General features: G+C 39.9%; 1 long non-coding RNA gene across 1 annotated transcript in view; it reads right to left on the bottom strand.

Annotated features, from left to right (window-relative positions):
* Positions 1 to 394: 394 nt before the first annotated feature.
* The window catches only part of LOC115943786 (uncharacterized), a 24090-nt gene continuing 15042 nt past the window's right edge, over positions 395 to 9442 (bottom strand). The window contains exon 3 of the long non-coding RNA XR_014141231.1: positions 395 to 3146. This is a non-coding gene — a long non-coding RNA (uncharacterized LOC115943786). The remainder of the gene's footprint in view (positions 3147 to 9442) is intronic.

Here is a 9442-nt window from a genome sequence, read left to right as displayed (position 1 = left end):
AGAGCGGCAGACAGAGGGAGAGGGAGAAGCAGGTTCACCGCCGAGCAGGGAGCCTGATGCGGGGCTCGATCCCAGTACCCTGGGATCATAACCTGAGCCGAAGGCAGCCGCTTAACCGACTGAGCCACCCAGACGCCCGCTGATGTGGCTTTATATGTGCTGAGTTGTTATCATCGCCAGGATTAGATTTAGTTTTTCAATTCATCTGAATTGCAGTGCATCATAATTAACTTGTTTTTTTGGTTTTGAAGTTTTTGGTTTTTTTTTTTCTGGACTAAGAAGATGTACATCATTTAAAGAAGAATGTTGCAACTACTTGGACCCACTTATTCCACTTCTAGGAATTCATCCTAAGGAATTATTTCAGTAGGGAAAAATGCTAATCATGCAGAGATGTTTATAATCAACTTTATTTATGATGGCCAAGAAGCAAGAATGAGTAACAACTGGACAATGGTTAAATAAACTATGGCAGTAATTCAGTTAGAATAATATGTGACCATTAAAACTGATATATAGGAAAGCATATAAGAAACAATCACACGTATTATACCTCGTAATTTTATACTTCTGAGTTCACAAATTGTGTTTATGTTACATTACCTCATTTATTCTTCACAACAACCTTGTGAAATAGAAGCAGTTCTCTCCATTTGCTGATAAGAAAACAGACGAGTGAAACTGAAGTGGTTTGTCTGAGGTCACTCATGAAATATTCAACACATTGACCACAAAGGTTTAAAAACTATACATACATGGAGCAAGATTGGAAAGACCGTAACAAGTTGCAAAGAGTTGCTCTCTTCAAACAAAGTGTTCTATTTTTTACATACACTACATTTGTTTATCCATCATCTGCTAATGGACACTTGGGTTGTCCCACTTTTTGGTTATTGTGAATAATGCTGCAATGAACATTAGTATACAAATAACTATTTGAAACCCTGTGAATTATTTTAATTTTTTAAAAAAGATTTTATTTATTTATTTATTTATTTGGGTGGGGGAGTGAGCACGTATGAGCAGGGGGAGTAGTGGAGGGAGAGGGAGGGGAAAGAATCTTAGACAGACTTCCCTGCTGAGCAGGGAGACTGAGTAGGGGGGCTCGATCCCACGACCCTGAGATCATGACCTGAGCCGAAACCGAGAGTCAGACGCTCAACCGACTGAGCCACCCAGGCGCCCCCAATTTTATTTTTAATAGTAATTTCATTTCTTGCCTATATAGCATGTGTGATGTGTATTTAAACTCTATTGAGAGGCTTTCTCTTTGAGAGGTTAGAGCCCCAACGACTTCACAAAGTAATCGTACAGATGAAATATTTTTACGATTTTGAAATACAGATAGAAAATAGGTATAAACAAGGAGAGAGGCTTAACACAAAGGAAATAAAGGTGCAGCTTAATGATAGAATCTAAATATCAAATACCACAACTCCTGCAATACAGCCTGCATTTCTCTCTTTACAGGTATTTGTCTTAGTTTCCTGGAAGTGAACACAAATAGATGAAAACTTGAGAGGCTAGGTTAGAGTATTCTTAGAATACTTAAAAAATTTTTTTAATTTAATACTGTTTTAAACTCTTCAACCTTATTCTGTGAGTTTAAGGAAAATTAATTTTGTTAAAAGCAGACTTTTTTTTTTTTTTTTAAATCTGTGTCTTGACAGAGCTGCCATCCCTGGCATCTAGGAACTTTAAAAGAGATTTTGTTTTGGCTTCAAATGCTGTCAGATGTTATTCACACCGTGAGTGGGTTTTCTATAAACACAGAGAGCACGCTGACCTTGTCAGAAGGTGAGATAGGACAAACAAAACAGATGGTCAGTTGCGCATCTGCCCACATAACCCCAAAAGCTGATTCTTATTTTGAAAACCCCGCAGGGGTGCCTGGGTGGCTCAGTCGTTAAGTGTCTGCCTTCGGCTCAGGTCATGGTCCCAGGGTCCTGGGATTGAGCCCCGCATCGGGCTCCCTGCTCGGCGGGAAGCCTGCTTCTCCCTCTCCCACTCCCCCTGCTTGTGTTCCCTATCTCACTGTCTCTCTCTGTCAAATAAATAAAATCTTTAAAAAAGAAAGAAAGGGCGCCTGGGTGGCTCAGTCGGTTAAGCGACTGCCTTCAGCTCGGGTCATGATCCTGGAGTCCTGGGATGGAGTCCCGCATCGGGCTCCCTGCTCCTTGGGAGCCTGCTTCTCCCTCTGACCCTCCTCCCTCTCATGCTCTCTCTCTATCATTCTCTCTCTCTCTCAATAAATAAATAAAAATCTTAAAAACAAAACAAAACAAAAAGAAAGAAAGAAAGAAAGAAAACCACACAGACACAGTGTTTAATGGAGTCAGTTTGTAGCTCAGGTGAGCTTTTCCACCCTAAGCCCCTGGCACTGCTCCTTGTAACCTCCGACTCCAGCGGTCGCTGGGTAACCATTTTGAAATGGACACCTAGCAACTCTTAACTGCCGTCTTCCTTTTCTGCTCCATGATTTTTTGAACAGACTTATAAATCCCAAGTCCCGTGGAACGTCAAAGTCCAGGAGGGAGGGGAGAGAGAGATCTTCGACTCTTACTACCTAACCTTTACATTTTTAAAGGCTACACTTCTTGGCATTTCTCCCCAAATTCATTAAGTATGTACTTTTGATATAAAGGAGACAAAAGCTAAAGGTATACTGTTTGGCCATTTAAGTAACTCTTTTGTGAGGATGATGAGTTAATACAAATTATGCTCCTGACAGTTGTTATTATCCCATGCAAGGGCACATCTTTTTGTGAGCAAGAGTCCACTTTACGCATCCCTTTCGTTGGTCCGAATAGGTGCTTAAGGATACCACAGAACGACTTACGAGGGAGTTATATCATGAAAAGTTGTGCACCCTCATTTTGTTTGAGGGATCCAGGAATTGAAGGGTTAAAAGGTAGGGCGGAAAGGGTACAAGTAAAATCTGTATTAGTTGGGATTAGATTCATCTGTGACAGGAAATTCAAATTAAGAGTGAGTTAAACAAGGCGGAAGTTTCTTTTTCATTCTATGTCAATTCAGCTGGCTTGGTGGCTCCGTAATCGTGAAAAAAAGATAAGCTTCTTCTGTCTTCTTGTCCCCAGCCTCCTCAACCCTTGTCTTCCACCTCACGTCCAAGATGGTTGTTCCACCTGGGCAACGAGGAAAGAAAAAAAGTGAGGAGAAGGGCAGCCCCTCTCATTTTTAGGACGATTACAGGAAGCTTCATATTCCACTTCCAACTAAAGCACAGTGTGAACGTACACTTTCTTTTTTTTTTAAAGCAGTTTTTTTTTTTAAGATTTTTTAAGATTTTATTTATTTATTTGACAGAGAGAGAGACAGCGAGAGCAGGAACACAAGCAGGGGGAGTGGGAGAGGGAGGGCAGGGAGCCCGATGCGGGGCTCGATCCCAGGACCCTGGGATCATGACCTGAGCCGAAGGCAGACGCCTAACGACTGAGCCACCCAGGCGCCCCGAACGTACACTTCCTTTTGCCTGTAGTCTGCCACACTCCACACATTTCCAAAGTTACTTCCTTTGACACCTTTTCCCCTCACCTCCCACCCCGGGCATGAGGTTGTTTCATACAAGTGTGATTCAGACAGTTTTGTCACATTCTGCATTCCATCCTGGGATCCCTCGACTTCCTAAAGGATTTGTAAATTTGCATGCATTAAGGTTCTCTCTTTGTGCCATAAGATTCTACAGGTTTTGTCAGGTATAATTTTAAATATTAATAAAATATACCATTTTGATATTATTTTAAGGAATTACATTTAATATTTTATTATCAATTTAATATATATGGCAGCAAATGATTTATTTAGGGTTGCACAGCTATTCAGCAGCAGAGCTAGGATTCAAACCCAGATGAGTGAATCTCCAAAGCCCCCTTTCCTACCGTGTCATTTTCTTTTTTCAAGAATCTTAGTCTCGAATCTTCTCATGTGGTAGGGAAAACTTTAGATTTCCCTGTGCAGAGTTGCTTGTTCTTTCCCATATATTGGCATAACAGTCCCTAGGTATCAGGTCAGGTCTGGAGAGTGGGTATGGAAGGGTTTGTTTTTAGAATTGCCAACTGCCACTGGATGAAAATAGCACAGTGACAACTGATTTGATAATAGATCAATGAAGGGGCACAGATCAGTCGAAGTTGTGGAAGGAGCCTCACTAACGGTCATTTGGAAAAGCCATGCCCTCATCTATGTTTCTTGTCCTTGTCATATTAGTATCTTAGGTCAGTCAGTGCCCAGATGCAATCTCAGCTACCTTCCCCGCCCAACAACCAGTGGATACTTCCATTTATCCATCCCTCGCCATCTCATTGCTCCGCTGTGCCCTCTCATGTCTCAGTTTGTAATGTGCTCAATAGGGTTGCTCCCCTTACTGCTATTAGTGATGGCTGATGGCTGTGGAAGCCGAAAGAAGATGAAACTGGTGTTGTGGCCAAGGGAGGAAATGAGCATTGTGTCAAAAGGTTGTAGTCTGAGGAAGAAAACCACTAACTTTCTCATAGACACTCAGCTAAAATTCAAAATAAGGCCACTGGATTTTTCTCTTTTGTGACCTGTCACTTCAATGCAGTCTGTGGTGGAGACCATTAACTGTGTTCCCTTATTGATTCTCCCATTCTTCCTTAGTAACAGAATTGTTGTATGATACCAGGTCCATGGCCATCCAGAAAAATGTCTTCCAGACTCTCTGGAAAAGTAGTTGATACAGTTGCCTCCACAGGGGTACATGTTACCAACAATTTGGGTACTGTTATACATGTATACTGAAATTGAACAATTAAATACAGGGATGGGGGATGGTAGGAGCCCAGGATCTCACTGTTGGAGCAAAGGGAGGAGACTAGAATGATCCATGTGGTAATGGACTGAAGTTGGAGACATCTCAATGAACTAATGTTTGGCTTAATATAGATACAAATAGTTACATATAGAAATATTCATGCATATGTGCAAATATCTGGTTTAGTATATGCACATATAGTCCCTTTCCCTTTCAGCTGAGAAGCAAAGACACTCCAGTAACAATGATCATATCCATCATCCAGAACCTGATTCCTAATACCATTCTCCAATAAAAGGAACCAGGTTCCTTAGAGAAATAGGAGGTTCTAGGACTGGGACATGAAATATACAAGATGAACCTGGAACATCTTGTAGACCCAGAAATTAAGGAAGTGTTTCAAAAGACACATACACACACACACACAATGAAGGAGCATGTTAAAGGGACAAGGAGCGAAATAAAAGAGCTCTCCATGGCCAAAGCTGGAAAAATTTGAGCAAGAAAATAAATAAAGAAGGATTTGGGGGATTATAACTCAAAGTATTATTTTAAAAATCCTTGAATCCATTCTGATATAAATAAATGACTGAATTAATAGGAAGTTCAAATAATTTATGCAGATACTCTGCCCTCAAAGAGGTGGACCATAACGTTCTACTCTTTACGTATAAGCTGTGCATATTTTGACTTCCTTCCGAAGAATATAGAATAAAAAGGGGGAAAAAGAGGACAAAGTTACTTGAAAGGTATGGTAGAGAAATCTGACAAATACTACCTCAGCCACTTGATCAAAGTTAGCATCAACAATATAAGTCATGTTGATAGTATACACCCTTGACATTATGTTTTGCAAATGTCATTCTACCTCTGTGGTCTTCCTCTCAAAAACATTTAACCCCATTCTGATGAGAAAAAGATGAGACAAATCACAATTAAGGGGTGTTCAGCAAAATACCTGACCAGTACTCCTCAAAACTTGAGAATCTCTCATAGTCAAGAAGAGCCTGAGAAGATATGATCATTAAATGTAATGTTGCATTTGGGTTGGGATCTTGGAACAGAAAAAGGGCAATAGGTAAAAACTAAGGAAATATGGATAAAGCATGAATATTAGTTAATAATAATGCATCAGTTTATGAATCATTAATACACTATCATCAATATATTATTATATCAATTGTAACAAATATATCATACCTATGTGAGATGCTAATAATAGGGAAGACTAGGTATGGGATATATGGAAATTTACTGTCCGTAATTTTTCTGCAAACTGCTGTTTTTCTAGAACTGCTCTAAAAGAAACCTTATTTTATTTTATTTTTTTTTAAAGATTTTATTTATTTATTTGACAGAGAGAGAGATAGTGAGAGCAGGAACACAAACAGGGGGAGTGGGAGAGGGAGAAGCAGGCTTCCCGCAGAGCAGGGAGCCCGATGCGGGGCTCGATCCCAGGACCCTGGGATCATGACCTGAGCCGAAGGCAGACGCTTAACTACTGAGCCACCCAGGCGCCCTAAAAGAAACCTTATTTTAAAACAATGATATGTGAAAAGTGCTTTGCACATGGTAAACATTCATTATGTGTGTGTTGACTTGCACTAGTTGTATTAATCAGTACAATTTCCCCAAATGAGGGAACAAACAGCTTCCCTGCCCTGGAAATTCTCTGTCGTGAGCTAGCACTCTGGGAATTTCTCCAAATTCCTGTGGGGTTAGTTCCACTCCCGAGAGGGAGTATAGAACATGTTTTAAGAATGAAAACAAACAGCCTCCTTTTTTTTTTTTTTAAACATCTAGAGTCTGGAACAAATATAGACTTGAACATTAGAGAGTAGGGAGTGCCATGGGAGCACAAAGCTAATGTTGAAACTGACTCACTTCACAGAAGATAGAGATGCAGCGAACAGACTGATTAGTCACATCACCCTGCTCTAATTGTGATTACAGAAGCCAAACTTTTTATGGGCAACACCCAATGAGCCAGACTAAACAGGAGGAATTAAGAGAGTATTTAAATCAGAGTGCTAGATGATAACACCAGCCTCATTGCTTCAGAGAACCTACACCAAATGCAAGCCCAACAGCCTGGAGCAAAGTAGGGAAAAACAACTCTTTCAGAGTTTAAGTAATCCAGTGACAGAAAACCGAGCCCCACAGCCTGTGAAGGGAGGGGGGTACTCAGGGGAACCGGCTTCTAGGAGCACCCAACAAGGTGAGCCACTGATCAAGGCAGGGTTTCTACTTCTTGCTCTTACAGAGCTGAGTTCATGAGCTTTTTCCTGCTGATTTTTTTGCTCCCCCCCCCTTTTTTAAGTAGGCTCCACACCCAGCATTGGAGCCCAACGTGGGGCTTGAACTCACGACCCTAAGATCAAGACCTGAGCTGAGACCAAGAGTCAGATGCTTAACCTGCTGACCTGCCCAGGCACCCCTCTTGCTGATTTTTAAAAAAGCATTTCTTTTTCAGTAATTCTTTCCTCATTTGTTGCTATTTTTCTATGGCACCTTTGTTACCATTCACAAAGCAAGCAAGCAAACCAAAGAAGTTCCAAGTGTGAGAACTTGATAGAAAACAAATAAACACCGTCTGTGGGTCTGACTCTTCATAATGGTTCTGTTATGGAGGCATCTGAATTGGTTACTGTAAACTAGTGGGTTACAATAGGGTTCTATATTCCTTTAAGCTGTAGGTATTAGAATTGGTAAAACTTTAAGGCAGGCATGAAAAACTAAATTCACTGTCTTGCAAGTGAGAGTAATTGATGATGAATGTACAAAGTCTCCCAAATAAATGTGGACATATTTTGAGTGAATTTTGTTCATTACTAAGAATTATTTTGAAGGCACTTCATAATATACACATTTATAATATACAAATGGCCTTTGGTTCTATATAGCTCATGTAATGTGTCAGCATTTGGAAGAACATTAATTGTTTCTTACATTTGTATAGCTTGCTACATTTTAAGGAGTGTTTTTGATACACTTTATCCCAGTTGTTGTCATCTTGTTGACATCCTTTTCATCTGAGCCCAATTTAACTTAAGTCTTAGATAGTTGGGGCGCTGGGGTGGCGCAGTCAGTTAAGCAACCAACTCTTGATTTCGGCTCAGGTCATGATCTCAGGGTTGTGTGACTGAGGCCCATGTGCGTCTCTGTGCTCAGGGTGGAGTCTGCTTGAAATTCTCTCTCCTTCTCCCTCAGCCCCTCCCACACATGCGCTCTCTCTCTAAAATACATAAATCTTAAAAAATTTATATCTTAGATAGTAAAACCAGATCCTTCCAAGAAATAACCCCAGAGTGAAAAATGCAGTAAGATACTAAAGATACTGAAATAGTTTAAAATATCTGGCATTACAGAGAAATCTAGAAACCATTATATCCACGGTCCTCTAGCTTTGCTTCTTTCCTGGATTTCATTCTTGGGTCATGTCAGGAAATCCACAGAAGTTTCCATCTTGGCTACACTTCAGAAGCTTTTAAGAATCGTAATGCCCAGACCACACCCCAGATCGAATAAATCAGTCTCTCTGGGGGTGGGATTCAGGTATCAGTATTTGTAAATTTTTCAGGTGATTTCAAAATGCAGTCAAATTTGGGAGCCACTGTCCCTACTTAAAAAGGGACTTCTCAATAAAAAACAAAGTGTGTGAATTTTGGGGCACACTGAATTTTGGGGTCAAATCATCTGTAGTAATGTTTGAGGAATCAAAAGTAAAATTAGACTTGAGAAAATCTCTTACTGATATCACATAAAGGATTTCCCTCATGTTTGCAATAGATTTAGGGTGGTAGAATTAATTTTAAATTAAATGGGAGACAAGCATGATGAAACTAATTGGTAAATTACTTACAAACCATGTATTTCTGCTAAGACAGCAACTTACTTTGTGAATTACTGGATATGGATTAAAGAACAAGTTCTTGAAAGAACATTTACAGTAACTGAGTCACCTGCTGTCACAACAAATCAGTTTCTTACCTGAGAGACTTTCAAATTCAGGAATAGTAAATGCTTTTAAATGAATTATAATAAGCACAAGCTAAAATTAAATGATGTCGGGAGTCAGTTGTTCAAGACGAAATATCCAAAATTCTCTAAATCTAGCTCTAAGATTGACTCATGCATTGATCTTTAGGGATTTAGTTTTTCCATGCTTTAGTCTTCCCATCTGTAAAATGGAGCATATTCTCATCTATTTCATGGAGGAATTAAAAGAATTAATTCTTTACAAGGCACATGGAAGGTGAAAAATACATTTAATTAAATTCCATGAGAGTTCCTGTGGAGGTTGCTGAAGATATGACTGAAGTTCATTGTTCTACCTAGACGTTAGTCTCCTTAACCATATGTTCATTTTCAACCCTTTCTTTGTCCATTCATTGATTCAACAAATAGTCAATTGTGACTTACTATGTGTCACCACCTAGGTGGTAAAAAAAAATTCCCTGTCCTCATGAAATTATATTCTTGCATGGGAAAGAGACAACAAACACACACACAAACAAACATATACCAGGTACTGATAAGTGCTTAGGGAACAGATAGGAGGGGATATGTACAGGGATAGAGAGTTAAGCAGAGTCGTAGAGGGGAACCAATTTAATGGCGGTGGTTATAGATGGTCTCTAGGAAAGACTA

The sequence above is a fragment of the Leptonychotes weddellii genome, chromosome 2 (genome assembly GCF_054177405.1).
Source record: "Leptonychotes weddellii isolate Sample4059 chromosome 2, ASM5417740v2, whole genome shotgun sequence".
NCBI lineage: Eukaryota > Metazoa > Chordata > Mammalia > Carnivora > Phocidae > Leptonychotes > Leptonychotes weddellii.
This window is presented reverse-complemented; position numbering and strand designations above follow the sequence as displayed.